At 45.2% G+C, this 16,644-nt stretch overlaps 2 long non-coding RNA genes across 2 annotated transcripts in view; one reads left to right on the top strand and one right to left on the bottom strand.

Annotated features, from left to right (window-relative positions):
• The window catches only part of LOC136176808 (uncharacterized), a 66,748-nt gene that overhangs the window by 5,718 nt on the left and 44,386 nt on the right, over positions 1 to 16,644 (bottom strand). Inside the window, exon 2 of the long non-coding RNA XR_010664631.1 lies at positions 4,120 to 4,253. This is a non-coding gene — a long non-coding RNA (uncharacterized lncRNA). The remainder of the gene's footprint in view (positions 1 to 4,119; positions 4,254 to 16,644) is intronic.
• On the top strand, positions 11,047 to 15,452 carry LOC136176852 (uncharacterized). The gene is made up of 3 exons (XR_010664639.1): positions 11,047 to 11,157; positions 11,308 to 11,455; positions 15,093 to 15,452. It is a non-coding gene; the product is annotated as an uncharacterized lncRNA (long non-coding RNA).

Raw genomic sequence — 16,644 nt, 5'->3', positions numbered from 1 at the left:
TCTAAATCCAGTTTGAACATCTGGAAGTTCATGGTTCACATACTGTCGAAGCCTGGCTTGGAGAATTTTGAACATTACTTTGCTAGTGTGTGCAATGAGAGCAATTGTGTGGTAGTTTGAAAATTCTTTGGCATTGCCTTTCTTTGGGATTGGAATGAAAACTGACCTTTTCCAGTCCTATGACCACTGCTGAGTTTTCCAAATTTGCTGGCATATTGAGTGCAGCACTTTCACAGCATCATCTTTTAGGATTTGAAAGAGCTCAACTGGAATTCCTCCACTTGCTTTGTTCATAGTGATGCTTCCTAAGGCCCACTTGACTTTGCATTCCAGAATGTCTGGCTCTAGGTGAGTGATCACACCATCTTGATTATCTGGGTTGTGAATACCTTCTTTTCATATAGTTCTTCTGTGTATTCTTGTCACCTCTTCTTAATATCTGTTAGATCCACACTGTTTCTGTCCTTTATTGTGCCCATCTTTGCATTGAAATGTTCCCTTGGTATCTCTAATTTTCTTGAGGAGATCTTTAGCCTTCCCCATTCTATTGTTTTCCTTTATTTCTTTGCATTGATCACTGAGGAAGGCTTTTTTTTTTTTTTTATCTCTCCTTGTTATTCTTTGGAACTCTGCATTCAAATGGGTATATCTCTCCATTTATCCTTTGCCTTTCACTTCTCTTCTTTTCTCAGCTATTTGTAAGGCCTCCTCAGACAGCCATTTTGCCTTTTGCAGTTCTTTTTCTTGGGGATGGTCTTGATCCCTGCCTCCTGTACAATGTCATGAACCTCTGTCCATAGTTCTTCAGGCACTGTCTATCAGATCTAATCCCTTGAATCTATTTCTCATTTCCACTGTATAATCATAAGGGATTTGATTTAGGTCATAGCTGAATGGTCTAGTGGTTTTCCCTACCTTCTTCAATTTAAGTCTGAATTTGGCAATAAGTAGTTCATGATCTGAGCCACAGTCAGCTCCTGGTCTTGTTTTTGCTGACTGTATAGAGCTTCTCCATCTTTGACTGCAAAGAATATAATCAGTATTATATTCTGGTTGGGTGTATGTGGGTCTATATCTTTCTGACCTTTGTGGTCATTTTATTGTTGTCTAGGGAGATAGCTGATGAAGATCCTACCCTGTTTAGCTGAGGTCTGTGCTAATCCTCTAAGACTTGGAACCATGCTTCACATCTCTCAACCTTGAGACAGTGGATGGGAGAGTTTACAGCTTTTTTTGTTGTTGATGGATGGAGCTGTCTTTTTTCACTTGGAGAAGCACAGATTTTCCATTTTTTCACTCTGCAGAGGATTTCTGCTAATTTTGCTCTTGGAATTCATCTCCCTGGACAGCCTGAAGACCTCCTGCTTGTTCAGTGGAATCTGCTGGAGGCAAACGTTGCCTACTTCTTACCAGGTATCAATAGATTAATGTGAGGAGATAGTTCTGAAATGTCTTAATGTGGCAATGATGGGGCTGGGATCATTTATTTACTTTTTTACATTGGACAGCTTGTTTCAAAGGACCACTGGTTTGGTGCTTCCTCTGTTTCTATATAACCCGGTACTGATGCTGCTGGTGCCTCATTCTGAATCCCCAGGGTCCACCTGAGTTCTGCAGCCGCAGCAGGTGGCCAGTGTCCCATCTCCAGCACCTGCATCTTTGTATCCTTACAGGAGAGCCTTCCCAGCATCCAGGGGAATATCCTCTACAGGCAGGAGGGATATGGAAGTGCAGGGACGTTAGCGACTCTGTAGCAACCCAGCTTATCACACATGCAGGCCAATCCTGGGTGCTCTCCATGCAGCTTCTCAGAGGGTCCCCAGTGGGACTGAGTCCCTTCATCCATGATGAGACCCACCCATGGGTGTGCATTCATGGCTGTTCTCTCTTCCCAGGCTCACTCCCAAGAATCGCTTACCAAGAAGACTGCCAGCATCCAAGGCTGGATCTCAGGCTCTGCTTTTGGAGGAACCCAGACTCTGATACCTGCTTTCATGGAGGCAGCTTACATAATGTAACATATTATATTAAATTAAATTAAAAGATGCTTTCTCCTTGGCAGAAAAGTTATGGTCAACCTAGACAGCATATTAAAAAACAGAGACATTACTTTGTCGACAAAGGTCCGTCTTGTCAAAGCTACGGTTTTTCCAGTAGTCATGTATGGATGTGAGAGTTGGACTATAAAGAAAGTTGAGCGCCCAAGAATTGATGCTTTAGAACTGTGGTGTTGGAGAAGACTCTTGAGAGTCCCTTGGACTACAAGGAGATCCAACCAGTCCATCCTAAAGGAAATCAGTCCTAAATATTCATTGGAAGGACAGATGCTGAAGCTGAACCTGCGATATTTTGGCCACCTGATGCAAAGAAGTGACTAATTTGAAAAGACTCTGGTGCTGGGAAAGATTGAAAGCAGGAGGAGAAGGGGATGACAGAGGATGAGATGATTGGATGGCATCACCGAAGTGATGGACATGAGTTTGAGTAAACTGTATATGACTTTTGCTTCCCCAGCATCTGTAAAAATGTGTGGATGCTTGTGTATGACTGTCAATAACAACAACAACAATAATGATGATGATGATGATGTTATTGAGCAGGACCCCATGGGCCCTTCCTGGGGACAGAGTTCTCCCTCATACCCTCTGCTTTAGCACCTCTCTGAAGTACCTAGATAATGGTATCTGATGCATATTTCCTGAGTTTCCCAGATACTAAAAAGCACCACCAAATGGAAGAAATTAACTTGTGATGATAATGAACACATAGCCATCAGACCTACTGGCACCAAAGGATTGCTAACACTAACCCCTTTGACATTACTCTGGTACCTATTATCAGCCAGAGAACTGTGCACAGTCAATCACGTACCCTGGGGTTCTCCTCCCTCACCTGGTCTTAAAAAATGCTTTGCTGAGAATCTGAAAAAAAAAAACACATGTGTTTATGTAGCTGAATCGCTTTGTTGGACACCGGAAACTAACCCCAACATTGTAAATCAACTATACTCCAATGTAAGACAAAAAAATTTTTTTTTTTTTTGACAAAAAATTTTTAAAGTGCTTTGCTGGAACCCTGAGGGGAGCTCAGGGTATTTTAAGCACAAGCACCCACCCCCACCCCCATTCCCAGTTCTCCCTGCTTGACCCTGCAGTAAACCTTTGTCTATTCCAAACTTTGGTTTGTTTGGCCTTATGGTGTGCCAAATGCACGAACTTGGTTTTGGTAATAATAATAACGATGATGATGATGATGATGATGGTGTTAAGATGTGACAGATGACTTGAAGGACCCAGTCCAATGTTTGTGCTCCCAGTTCATTTGCTGATGGGGAAAGAAATGGGCACAAACCCAACCTAAATGAAAAGGCAATTCCATTGTTGGTGTGAGCCTTCAGGGCCCCAAATAGCAAGAGGGTACTGGAACATGCTCCCCTCCCTCTGGGCTTTCTCTGTGGCAAATGCTTGCCAGCACATCTTTTAAATGATTTGAGAAAAAGAGAAAGATGTCTTCTTATTGCAGCCTTGTCTTGTCACTGCATGTCTTAGGGGAAAGGAGCTGGGCCAGAGGGTGCTGGACACTTGTCACAGGTTGAAGGACCACTGCCTCTCCCGCCCCAGGCCGTGTGTCCCGAGGGGTTCCTATTCTTCACTGTGCTCTAACCCAGATGTCTGTACCCCTGTGTCCTCCCACAGGGATCCTCCAGGCCTGGTGCCCACGGGGCCACTCACCTGTCTGAGCAATGCGGGTTTTCTGGGCAAACATCCAAGAGCAGATGGGGTTCCCAGCCCACGCTCCATGCGCCCAGCTCTTGACCTGCCATATCTTGTCCAGTTCAGTTCCTCCTTCCGCCACCCCAGCTCCTGCATCCCCAGGCCCACAAATCCTTCACACTTCCTTCTACAATGTGACAACAATTTCCACTTCCGGAACTGACTCTGTTCCTGCCAGAAGCCCTGAAGGCAGTGGTCTCAGAGGTTGCTGCAGTATTCATGGTGATCAAGGGCTTTGCTCCTTCTAGTCCATCAGCTTCCCCACTCACAAGTCTCCTTCTGGGTTGCACATGGAATCCCCACCTGGGAGGAGCTGGTCAAGAGGGTCTCCTCTGAGGCCACTCACCTTTCATATTATGGTCCACAAATGGGCTCTTGATCCGCTGCTTCTTCTCTGCACTTGTAGAGCAATGATGTGACCAGTCTTGGCTCTATCTCCTGGGGCTGGCACACTATCCCACAAATAAAAAATTGGGATCTCTGCATGCACAAAAAAGCAGGAGGAAGTATCTATCAATTCAGCAGCTGATAGTTTTTGTCAACCCGCCACTGAATCACCCTCCTTGAGAATCAGTCAGTGAGACCAGCTTTATATCACAGAGGCAAGCATCCATAAGACACATGAAGCATTTAAAATCAATGAAGGCTGAAACACCAATGAAAAAATGGGCAGAGGATATGAGTGCAATGAACCAAAACAAACCAAAACAAAAAAACAAATGGCCAATAAACATATTATAAAAGGAGTCAAACTTCACTGAAGTCATGAAAAGCAAACCAATGTAAGGCCATCTAGTGTCTAACCCATCAAATTAACCAACTTTGAAAAATATTGTTTAATAGCCAGAGATAGTGAAGATGTGGGGAAAGGGAACTCTCATGTTCTGCTGAAGGCAACATAATTGGTACTGCTTTTAGGATCCCCCAGTGGAGGACTGGGCTTCCTATGTGACTCGTGGTAAAGAATTTCCCTGCAATGCAGGAGTTGCAGGAGATGTGGGTTTAATCACTGGGTCATGAAGATTCCCTGGAGGAGGGCATGGCAACCCACTCCAGTATTCTTGCCTGGAGAATCCCATGGAAAGAGGAGCCTGGTGGGCAGTCCATAGGGTCACAAAGAGTCAGACACGACTGAAGTGACTGAACATGCACACACGCAGTGGAGGACTAGTTAAATGAATTATGAAACATGGACACCATGAGCAGCATGCAGCTGAAAGAAAGCTTTACAGCTGATGCACAAATGTCCCTGTGTCTTAATGTTATGAGAAAAAAGTCAAGCTGCAGAGTACTGGGTGTAGTTGATGAATAAAAACCTACGTGTGTACATGCACAGACACGTTCTGAAATTACATCTGTCAAATCGCCAACAGCCATTACCTGCAGAAACGGGTTTGCGGGCGGTGGCTGTGACTTTGAAGGGTCCATTTTCATTTTTACTGTGTACACTTCATCTTGTCTGAAAACTTTCCCATAAAGAAGATCGCTTCTGCCTCCGATGCTCGCGGACGGGGTGGTTTAGATCACCTGTCTGACCAGGACAACCAGAAGAGCTGACACAACGCATACAGCAGTGTTGGAGGCAGCAGGAAGCCAGCAAGTCCATGAGGCCCTGGAAGAGGCTTGGGACCCAGGGGACTGCACGCAGCGCTGGGCTCTGCTTTTCCAAGGGGATATGTGAGACTCCTGGAGTCAGTGTATCCAGGGCAGGCAAAGGTGGGTGGGAGGAAGTATGGTCCATAGTAAGTCAAGTAGCCTGTGCATACCTGCAGCCTAGCTCCCAGAACATCCCAGAACATCCCTGACACTGAGTTGAGTCAGGGAAACACTGACATCCTTATTGCAGGAAGGTGGTATCGTCTTTGGCGTCTGGGGGTGTCTATGAGTGAGTGGGTCTTCAAATAGAGTATTTGACAGCACACAGGAAGAGCAGGGGCTGCAGCCCTGGGCGAGATGAGGGCTGTGGGCCTGCTGGGTTCACAGGAGATCATCCCAGGCTATGGGATGTTAGGGATATCTAGGGCAGTTAGCTGGTCCCTGGAGTTCCCCCAAGGCCTGGGGTCCCTCCTTACCTACTCCTTGTTAATCACATACCCTTTGATCTCACCTGCATAGATGACCAGAGGAAACCACTGCAGTCTGTTAACATTGGAAGATGCCTTCAGGATGAGAAAAAATCAAGGGTCACCGTTAGGGGCAATAACTGTGTTCCTAAAATCCCTGGGAACCGCACGTTGATGGGACCACCTGGCAGCTGAGAGTCAGTCAGTTCCTGTGACATCACTGAGAGTTCCCCAATGTTCAGAAAATTAAGACTTGATTGGGGGATTCAATCTGATCCTTCAGTTGAAGATAAGTTCTCTAACTGGCCAAATAATTCTGAAGGTTTGACTGAGACATCAGAGAGTTAGCCAGGAGTAAAGAACAAAAAAGACTGAGATTGAAGAGAAGACAGCAATTCAGAGACCTGGGCCTGGATTCAGTCACTCTTGCCCTGAGGTGACTGAGCAGCTTAGCAATGCATCTGACACGCTGGAGGGAGGTCGGGGGTGGGGGGAAGGTTGGGGTGTTGGGGCACCTGTGGCTGTATCCTGTGCTCAGGTTGGCGCTTGAAAGGCTGCACTCTGGGAATAACAGTGAATCAGAGGGAAAGTGGACAAAAAAAAAAAAAGCAAAAGACAGTCTAGACAGGCTTTAGCCTCAGGCAGAGACATCCAGGGACTTAGAGAGTCTCAATATCTGAAGATAGAATTAGGTAATGCCAGATTGCTAGTTGGCCAGGAACCTCAGAGGAGCCATGAAAATCCTGTGGGCTGCAAACTAGTTCTAGAAGTAATTTTCAAATGTAATGACTAGTAAACTATCAGATTTAGCCTGACATGGGAGGAGATGTGATTAATAAGAATAAAAAACAGAAAGAACTGACAATAGAAATAAACCCCAGAGGATCCAGAGATTAGAATTAGATTAGAATGTGCATAAAATGGTTAGATAGCATCACCAACTCAAAGAACACGAACTTGAGCAAACTCCGGGAGATAGTGGAGGACTGGGAAGCCTGGCTTGCTACAGTCTGCAGGGTCGCAAAAAGTTGGACATGACTCAGCAACTAAACAACAACATGCATCCTTAACTTCAGTCCAGGACTTTTCCTACCTGGATGGGGCAGCATAGAGGCACCATCTCTATACAATTAGTACTGTGTCGCTTCACACAAAATATAAGAAGTTTAACTGAGAGTAATTCCATTCAACTCTTATTGTCTGTACTGCTACTGGGACCACACGTTTTACTTCTTTCCAAAGTTGAAGCCTTCTGCAGAGCGTCTATTTAATGTTCCTTCTCATATTTCCCTTTCTCCTTTATTGCTCTTTCTTTCTGTTGTATCATGGAGTTTATTTTACAGATGAGAGAACTGAAGTTTGTAAACATGAAGGGACGGACTCAGACTTCCTGGCAACTACTAGGTCATGGAGCAGGATGGAGGGCTGAGTCTCCAGATCCCATGGGTTTAAAAAAAATATATTTATTTAGTTTTGACTGTATCAGGTCTTTGTGGCTGCCTTGGGCTTCCTCCAGTTGCAGTGAGTGGGGGCTACTCTCTGTTGCCGTGGGCAGGCTTCTCATTGCGGTGACTTCTCTTGTCATGGGTTCTAGGTGCACAGGTTTCAGGAGCTGGCGCACACAGGCTGAGTGGCCCCAAGACACTTGGAAACTCCCCAGACCAGGGATTGAACCTGCGTCTCCCGCATTGCCAGATGGATTCTTAATCACTGGACCACCAGGGAAGTTCACTCCATGGGTTTTTATGGTTGTAGAAGAAGAAACGTTTCAGTGAATCAGATTGATCCTCCAGAGCCAGCATTTGCAAAAAAGTCTTGATACTTATCTATACTTTGCAAAGAAGACTCTTGGAATGTGGGGTTTTAAAGTAGACTTATCATCATTATCTTTTGCGACCACAGGATCAGTGTTATACTGGTAAATGTTTAGTAATTTCTTGGGTGGTGGGGGTGCTGACTGACTTACAGAAAACACAGATTTCTGTCATGTAAATACCTCCTCCTTAGTTGATTTCAGGGTTTCCTCGGTAGCTCAGCAGTAAAATATCCACTTGCAATGCAGGAGATGTGGGCTTGATCCCTGGGTTGGGAAGATCCCCTGGAGGAGGGCATGGCAACCCAATCCAGTATTCTTGCTTGGAGAATCCCCATGGACAGAGGAGACTGGTGGACTACAGTCCATGTGGTGGCAGAGAGTCAGACACGACTGAAGTGACTGAGCACACACATACAAGTTGATTTCAGGCTACCAACATAGTATCACAGAAGCAGAGCTGGGGAGAGTAGTTTACTATTATATATTTTTATCACACAGGCACAATAGATGTAAGCATTCTCAGGAGCATACTAGAAAAACATAATTAGGAAGTTGTGTGCTTTAGTATGATTTAATTGTAAATTTGGGCTTCCCCAGTGGCTCAGACAGTAAAGAATCTGCCTGTGATGTGGGAGACCTGGGTTTGATCCCTGGGTGGGGAAGATCCCCTGGAGGAGGGCATGGCCACTCACTCCAGTATTCTTGCCTGGAGAATCCACATGGACAGAGCAGTCTGGCAGGCTACAGTCCATGGGTTTATAAAGAGTTGGACATGACTGAGTGACTAAGCATGATTCTAAGTTTATATAATGTAATTCTTCACGATGGCTGTGTTTAAACAACCGGCTCATGAGATGGCTGTAAATCCTCTTGGCTCTTGAGATCAGCCAGCTTTTGAGCTGACTCCAGCACCCTGCTACACTAGACTAAACTGATACAGGAACAAAGACCAGGGCACACAATTCAATACAAGTCCAGTTGGTCAGGGTTTGTAGCAAGCTATGGTTTCTGCTATAGTGTTACCAAAAGGTGTGTGACCTGGCTGCTCACTGCTCAAAAGCCAACAAACAGGCCAGGTTGGTGGAAAGGAACGTTTGCTTTATTTCAGATGCCGGCAACTGGTGGTGAGGGCAGACATCTGTCCAAAGGCTGATTCTTCCCACTGTGATCAGAGGGCAGTAGCTGTCACAGACAGAATTGGCGGGGGATGGGGGTGAGGGCTACATGTAGAAACAGCAGTCAGCTTTGACAGTCATCTTGAAACTGGCCATTGGTGGTCTGACCAGCACCATCTTTGTTGTTTTAGGTACAATTCATTTTCAGCTCCAAGGCTGGTTTGTTTCCATCTCTTTGAGGCCAGTTCTAGGAACTGTGGCAGCTTATCTTGTGGGTAGAGTCTGGTCACCATGCAGTTAACTTTTTCCACCTGGGGTTTCAGGATCTATAAGACAGCTCATAGGATATGGCTCAGAATATTACCCATAGCCCTTGACTATGCTTAATGACTAACATTATTATTGTTTTGTCTCCTTTGAGTGTTTTGCTTTGTTTCTGCACGTTCTCATTTCCCTGATCAAGCTTATTCTTTGACTAAAGTTTTCCACAGCCAGAAAGCAGGCAGAGGACATCGAGGTGGGGAAGACACCATGGCCCTGATCCATTTCAGTAGCATACTCACTATACAAAGGAGGCTGTCCGCCAGGCAATGAACAGCTCAGGCAGGATCATTGGGGAGAATGCACCCAATGCTTACATCTTTTGTCCTGAGTCACTGAACTTCAGGAGGCAACCACAGCTTATGCCAGCTTCAGATTCTGAATCTGCAACCCAACCTATCTCTCCAGTGATCAGAGTTAAATTGTACCCCTGGGAGGAGGTGAGAATAGAAATAATAGAAATGGAAATCAGAAATGGCATAGAGATTATGAAAAAAGCCAACTGAGACCCGTGGATTTGCTGCTTCTATAAATATTTACATGTACTGATTATATTTGTAATCAACATGAATGTGGAAATGTTTCACCTGCTGTTTGTTTAAAACATCAGAGAGCAACTGATCCCGTCTTCTTGTGACTTTAATTAAATGTTTAGGAGAGTTTGAGTTTGCAATCAAATCTTAGGGACATCTGATTTAACTTAGAACATGTTGCTTGCCAGCTGTGAGAGCCCTGGGTATTTACAGCAGTTGTTCTCAAAGTCTGGTCTCCAAATTCTCAGTTTCTGCCCCAGAACTGCTGAGTCAGAAACTCTTGGGGGAGGAGGGCAGCAAATGTGTTTCAATGAGCCCCCCAAGGAGTTCCGATGCACCGTCATGTTTGAGAACCATTGCTCTAAAGGGATCATTAACCTCTTAAGGAAAGTAAATTGGATATTAGATAAATTACCAAAGGTAGCAGACATTGCTCTCAAAACACTAAGCCTCTTGGACATCCAGAAGACATTCTCTTCTGGAGCTTTTCCCACCAAACTCTTGTTTCTCCTCTGGCCCTCACACATTTTTTCCCTTTTGTAAAGTGCAGGATGAAGTAACCAAATAACACAGCCCTTTCCTTTCTAGGTTTGGGGGTTGGCGCTCTGGGATTGAAATCTGCCATGGAGTTCAGGCGGTGCCACTGCTAGGATCGTCCATCAGATATTAATTTTTAATTGCTCCCTCTCCATTTCCCTCGCCCCTGTTCTAAGTAAAACATCAAGTCCTACCTAATGTTGCTTTATCATCTCTTGCAAGGGGGAAACTGGGCATGACTTAGAGTCAGTGGCTTACAGCAAGTGTGTGTGTGTGTGTGTGTGTGTGTGTGTGTGTGTGTGTGTATGTGTGTGTGTGTGGTGTGGTATATGTGTGTATGTGTTTTAAATCCTGCTTTCATTAAACAGATGATGTTGGGTGGACTGATAGATGGAGGGGAAGTCCAGAGAGGAGAGAGGGCATGGAGAGTTTGGGGGTCATAACTTAGTGTAGACCCATGCCGCAGGTTCGGACAGCACTCTGCAAGGTGACAAGGCCTGAGAGGGATGGCCTGGTGCCCCAGGCAGGCATGACTTCTGTCCTCACCAACAGGTGATGCTGGCCTGCATCTCAGGCTGGGTGCACCCTGGGAAGTGGTACCTGACCCTGAGTCCCTGAGACCTCGACAGACCCAGCGTAGATGGAGGGAGGGAATGTAGCTTGGGGGAAGGAGACTGAATTTTTTTTTACTGCCTGTGAAATGATAGTTTGCAATCAGATTTAAGTGGATCTGGAGAAAATAAAGACACACGAGCTTTCTTGCACACATCTGAGAGTGTGCTGTGGACTTTCACTCCAGCTTCAGTTCATTTCCCAGGGTTCTTGCCTTCCTGGGAAGCCACATGTTCTAATACTCGCTTCTCTCCTCAAATGTATTATCCCAGACAAACACTTGGCACATTGAATCTGTCCCTCCCTTCTCTTTACCTGTTTTTAGACAGAATATTATTCAACTCAAGCTAAAGTGAAAACATCGATGATGCTTGAAACCTCCTTTGGGTAAGTGCCTCTGTACTTCGAGGTGGTTCCTGCATGTTGGTGGGACAGAGCTCTTAATTCCTAGGGCAGGGGGTTTTCAGGACGAGCACGGGGCACTGTGTCTGACTCAGAGCTTGGTGACACAGGTGGCCCCACTGTCCTTACTCACAGCCTTAGGTGTGGTCAGAGCCTTCAGTGACCAGGACCTTCACATTCACGTGAGGCTGGCTTTGAACAAATGTTTGTGCAGGAATCACAGGACGTGCTGGGTGGAGCAAGCGCAATGACGATGGGGTTCTTTCTTCTTGGAACGATCAAGGTTAGTATTTTTTCTTACTGATTTCTGTATTTAAATGTTAGAGGGATGAACCCTGTCATTTTGCAGCAAAAATATATTTTGGGTTTGTCCTTTGTCTCCCTACTTCATTTGATATATTTTGGTCTTCAAACAAGTAAAAACCTTTCCCATAGTCAAATACAGTGTTTCTTGTCCTTCATGGATTTTTCCATTGCTTTTACATTTAATGAGCTTTCCCCTGCATTGGAATTTGTTACTTATTAACTATTTTTTCACCTAATAGTTTTTCATGGTTTGGCTAATATAAAACTAGATGTCTTTTGGTGCATGCAATACAAGTCAAAATGTAAGTTTTTTTCCTCCCTCGATTACTTAGCCAATATCCCCACACTATTTGTTGAATAATCCATTCCTCTTTCATGGGTTCACTCTGCTTTTTTTGCAAAAAGACAGCTTTACTGAAGTATAATTTATTGACCATAAAACTCATCCACTCTCAGTATATGATTCAATAAATTTTAGTAATCTGCAGAGTTATGCAGTCATCCCCACAATGGAGCATCTCTATCGTTCTCAGAACATCTCTTCCTTGTGCCCGTTTGCAGTCAGACCTCACTGCTGCCCCGGGGCAACCATGGGTCTGCTTTCTGTCTCTAGGGATCTGACATTTCACGTCAGTGCAGTCACCCACTGTGTAGTCTTGTGCACCTGGCTTCTTTCACGTGGTGTGATGGTTTTCAGGTTCATCTGTTCAGCATTTATCATTAGTTGGCTCCTTTTAGTCATGGCATAATACTCCATTGTGTGAACATACCAGATATTATTTGTCCATTTATCAGGCGATGGACGTTTGGGTTGTTTCTACCTTTTGGTTATTGTGAATCAAGCTGCTCTGATCTTTGACATATAAATCTTTGTGTTGACGAATGTTTTAATATCTCTGGGGTAGGTTCCTAGGAGTGAAATTCCTGGGTCGTATGATAAGTCGATGTTTAACTTTTTAAAGAAACTATTTTTCAAAGTGTCAGTGCCATTTTACCTTCCAGTCAGTGGTGCATGAGGGTCCCAGGTTCTCTATATTCTCACCAACACTGTTCTTGCATGACTTAAAAAAAAAAAAACTCTTTTATTTTTTTTAATTGGAGGATAATTACTTTATAATATTGTGATGGTTTCTGCCACACGTGAGCATGAATCATCCACAGGCATAGGTATGTCCCCTTCCTCTTGAACCGCCCTCCCACCTCCCACTCCTTTCCAACCTTCTAGGGTGTCACAGAGCACCAGCTTTGAGGTCCCTGCATCTTCTTGCTTTAAAAGAGGAAGTAAAACTTCCTGTTTTAAAACATTTACATCTGTTTCATTTTTATATTTTAAACTGATACAGTTGCCAGTATTTTTCAAGTTATGCTTTAAGAATAACTCTGTTTTCAAATCCTCCCATAGGGAGGGGAATACAATCTGGCTCTTTCCTACATAATACATTTTTATCTCAGGTCATAGTAACTCCCATGAAAGTTTATTTCTCCTAAAGCATTAAAAAATATTTATTTCTCATCTCATATTTATTTCTTAACCCCTAAACAAAATTTTGAATTCAGAGCCAAGTAAATTTTGATTTTGATCTTTGAGCTTACTTCTTTGGGCTTTGGAGATGGTGAAAACACCATGAAAGTTTCCAAGTCCTTGAGATCCCCTTAGTCTTAAAGTTTTTTTGGACACTGGGGCCTAAGCAAGGCTTTTTTCCTTGTTACTCATTTGGGGTGGGGAGGGGGTGGGGTCCTTCACTGAATACTTCACTCTGTGACCTTTACCTCAGCTTTGGCTCTGTCTCCAAGAATGTCTGGGCTGTTCAAACAGGACCCAGAAGGCCTGTGTCCAAAGCAGTGATCTGGGGCGCCCTGCCTCCCGCTGACCTGGGCTCACTCAGCTGCAGCCAGCTCTTTGCCTCCGCAGAGCGTGCCTTGCCTGTTCTTGGTCGTGGTGTCCTTGAAAACACCGAGTTCCTCCGGGGTGGAATGGAACTTTTTGTTCTTTGCTGTCCCTCCTCCCCAGACTGCATCACCTGACTGGAAGAATTAGGTACGAGGGTGGAGGATCCCCTGCACGGATGACTGTCCCTCGGTCACCATTTCTCACTGAGAGGCGTCTCTAGGACCCTTAGATATCTTGCTGCAGTCTTGCAGAGTGCTGGGTGGAGCAGTTGTGAATGGGTGCGATTACCTTCATCAGCTGATCTTCATTTCTGCAAAGTCATTGTGGAGACCAGGCAGATGGACATAAGTGGGGCAAGAGGTGTTTCATCGCTGGAGCTCCATCTGAAGTGCTCTGTGCTCAGCGTTTCTTTGAGGATTGTGCCCGTGGCAGCACCTTCTTTCCAGAGCTTCCCGCAGGGGACCCTGGAATGCTTTGGGGAAGAATCTCATAGACTATGGAGAACTTTTCCTTCTTTTTAAGCTTGCATTTATTTATTGGCTGGGTCTTCATTGCTGTGAGAACGTTTCTCTAGCTGCGGTGTGCGGGCTTCTCATTGCTGTGGCTTCTCTTCTTGTGGCACCTGGGCTCCAGGACACACAGGCTTCAGCAGCGGCAGTGTGTGGGCTCTAGAGCTCTGGCACACAGGCTTAGCTGCTCTGCGGCAGGTGGGATCCTCCTGACCAGGGCTCGAACTTATGTCTTCTGCGTTGGGAGGCAGATTCTCTACCACTGAGCCAGCAGGGGAAGTCCCCTTCCCCTCCTTTTTAAAATACGGCTCTCATACCATATGTTAAAAGGAGCATCCCCAGTGGCTCAGATGGTACAACTGCCTGCAATGTAGGAGATAGAGGTTCAATCTCTGGGTTGGGAAGATCCCTGGAGAAGGGAATGGCAACCCACTCTAGTATTCTTGGCTGGAGAATTCCACGGACAGAAGAGTCTGGCAGGCTATAGTCCATTGGATGGCAAAGAGTCAGACATGACTGAGCAACTAACACACACACATACCATTACCATCTATTTCAAAGAATAAACCATTCACCCTAGTGGAATTTTAAAAATAGCAAGGTATTGTATAGGTATTTTTGTTTCTTTCTATTGTGAAATTATACCCATTCAGAAAAGTTCAGAAAACTTATGAGCCATGTGGTCATTAATTATTATTATTTTAATTAATTAATTATTTTTGGCCATGCTGTGTAGCATGTAGGACGTTAGTTCTCTGACCAGGGATTGAACCTGGGCACATGGCAGTGAACGCACAGAATCCAAACCATTGGCCCACCAGAGGATTCCTGCAGTCATTAATCATTAAAAACTAAATGCCAGGTAACATCACTCAGGGCAAGACACTGCACACAGCTCACCTCTGAGGGCCCCCTCCCTATCACCATCTCCTTATTCACCCCTCAGGCTATTCAGGTGTTCAGGATAACTACTTCCTTCCTTACCTTACCCTCTCAGCGCCATCTCCAAACACCATCATTTAGTCTTGCCTATTTTTGCTTTCTTAATGGTCTCTTTTGATGAGCAACAGTTCTAAGTTTCAACGCAAAGTTGTTCAACATTTTCTTTCACGGTCAGTGCCTTTTTATGTCCACTTTAAGAAGCCCCTTTGCTGACCAGTGGTCTTGAAGGCAATCTGTATTACTTCGTAACCATTGTTTGGCTTTTTACACAGAGCTTCTCAGCACCCCCGGAATAGTGTGAAGCAGAGACCACAGCTCACAGTTGATTCCAGTGCCTTGGTGTGACTCATTGGAAAGATTCCACCCAGCTGTAGCGCTATTGTCCCCGGAAATCAGGGTCATATTTGCATGATGTCGTTCTGAGCTTTCTAGTCTGTTCTGTTGGCCTGTTTTCTTTTAATCCTTGTGCTCATGTCACACTGGCTTAATTCCCAAGCCTTTATAATAAATCTTGGTAGAACAAGGTCCAGTAGAACAAGTCCTTCCACCTCCAAGTTTCATGACTTCTTCATCGCCATAAATTTTAGAATCAGCTTAAGTTTCACACATGCACAAATGTTGGAAATTTGATTGGAATCACATTGAATTAACAGATCAATTTTTAAAGAATTGTCATTTTTACAATATTGAAAATATAAGTCCTTAAACATGGTATTATATGTCCCTCCATTCATTTAAGCCCCACTTAAATTCCTTAATGCTGTGTTTTGTTTGGTTGTATAGACTCTTGCACCTCCTTCTGTGGGCCCTGCATTGGGAGCAGAGCTTTAGCCACTGCACCATCAGTGAAATCCCTGTGACCCAGTTCTGCGCATTTGAACACTCTGGTGTTGGAGTTTATTAGTTCTGATTAGTTTCCCAGATAGTGGGACCAAAGGCCAACCCCTACCAGTCCTCGGCCTTGCAGAGCAGATACCAGACCTGGAGGGGCAGGTGGGCCCTTTCCAGTGCCAGGTAACCTGGACAGAGAATCAGGCGCTCTCACTGTCCCCACCGTTTCTGAGGAGCCAGGTCCTCTGCAGTTACTCTCTTAACTGGCTTCCTTGCCTCTGCCCCACACTCACTAGCCTGTTCCCCTGGTTTCCTGCACAGAACATTCTAGAACTTTTCACAGCCTGAAAGGTCCGGGTGTCCCACAGCATTTGCTCTATGGAGTCTTTTCTCCATAATCAAAGCCTCCCAGTGGGGGTCCAGGTGTTGAGGGATTTCTGGTGTCGCTGCTTTGGTCTCCAGATGGCGAAATCTAGACTCGGGGAATGTGTGACACCCTCAACTGCGTCTGTTTGGGGCGGACCTTGGCAACAGAACCTTCTGTTCTGAAGGACTCAAGTCACAGGCAAAGTGACCTGTATAGAAGCAGAGGGGACGGAAGCTGTGTCTAAATACATTTCTATGTAAGTGAGGCTGACTCAGGGCAGAGACGGAACACAAGGAAGGCCAAATCGTTTAGAGAAATCCTTGCAGGGGTGACAGCTGGCCTTGGGCAGTCCCCCATGTGACGCAGATTTATTGGGCCCGTCCTGTGCCAGACGGTCTTCTGAAGCCTGGGACACAGCCCCGAGTCTGCCAGGCAGACGGCCGCCCTGCGGGGCCCTCATTCTCACAGGCTCAGGGACGGTACATGTGATAAAGGAGTGAGTTATGGAAAGTGATGGAAGGTGACAAGGGTCAGGGAGAAAAATACTGACAGAAGAGGTGCAGGCCCAGGGAGTGGCTATTTTAAGTGTCCTGAGAAGGTATAATACAGACCAGTGTTTTTCTTCT

This window comes from Muntiacus reevesi, chromosome 10, assembly GCF_963930625.1.
Source record: "Muntiacus reevesi chromosome 10, mMunRee1.1, whole genome shotgun sequence".
Lineage (NCBI taxonomy): Eukaryota > Metazoa > Chordata > Mammalia > Artiodactyla > Cervidae > Muntiacus > Muntiacus reevesi.
The sequence above is the reverse complement of the archived record's forward strand: the minus strand, read 5'-3'. Positions and strand labels throughout refer to the sequence as shown.